Source organism: Phalaenopsis equestris, unplaced genomic scaffold (genome assembly GCF_001263595.1).
Source record: "Phalaenopsis equestris unplaced genomic scaffold, ASM126359v1 Scaffold188124, whole genome shotgun sequence".
In the NCBI taxonomy this organism is placed as follows: domain Eukaryota; kingdom Viridiplantae; phylum Streptophyta; class Magnoliopsida; order Asparagales; family Orchidaceae; genus Phalaenopsis; species Phalaenopsis equestris.
The window spans coordinates 1-735 of NW_018208073.1; the positions used below are offsets into that span (position 1 = coordinate 1).

The 735-nt window shown below is 45.0% G+C and overlaps 1 long non-coding RNA gene across 1 annotated transcript; it reads right to left on the reverse strand.

The window, feature by feature from the left end:
• Positions 1 to 39: 39 nt before the first annotated feature.
• On the reverse strand, positions 40 to 492 carry LOC110034460. The gene is made up of 2 exons (XR_002295061.1): positions 339 to 492; positions 40 to 124 (listed from the first exon to the last, which is right to left on the reverse strand). It is a non-coding gene; the product is annotated as an uncharacterized LOC110034460 (long non-coding RNA).
• Positions 493 to 735: the final 243 nt, after the last annotated feature.

Here is a 735-nt window from a genome sequence, read left to right on the forward strand (position 1 = left end):
GGCATGCATGCAAACTTCTAAAAACGCATCTATCCATACCTCTTGCTCGGTCATCAATCTCTAGCGCTATATCGGCAAACAGTTGCTGCAACAGTTGAAGCCTTTGGGACGGAGAGTTCAGCGCCTGCAAACACAGTATCAAAAAATCTATCAACTCAGGATCTCTTCCACCAACAAAATGAAAACCAGAGACAGCCAAATCCAAGCCCAACAAATCCATTTAGGTTTTTAGGTTTTCCAAATCGAACTCCCACGAACTTCGTTCCTTAAAAACCAAATCCAAATCCCAACAAACGGTTGTAGCTGCAAATAGTTTGATCGGAAACAAGAAATCTCACCTTTTGGAGTTTCCTCTCGATCTCCTGAGATAGGGCGGTGAGATACACTGACCTTTGATGCGCCGCAGCCATCTGCATTCCCCGGTACGAAATTGCATCCAGCCGAAAGCCCTAACCCTAGTATTCCACCCCCTTAATAGTTATCCGAACTGAAACACCTGGAAAAGTGAAATGAAGCGCTGCGAAAAGAAGAAAAAAGAGATCTTTTAACACAGTGGATTAAGATTAGAAGGAGATGACTTGCCTTCATTCAAAAAAGCTTTGTAAAGTCCAGGAAGACGCTGACTTTTGGGTTGAAAACAGTCTCTGTGCTATCGTCGGAGAAGTGGATTGGCACTTCGGAGGGATTTACGGGGAGAATGGGATGCGCGTGCCGTCTTGTGGGATACACGTGTCG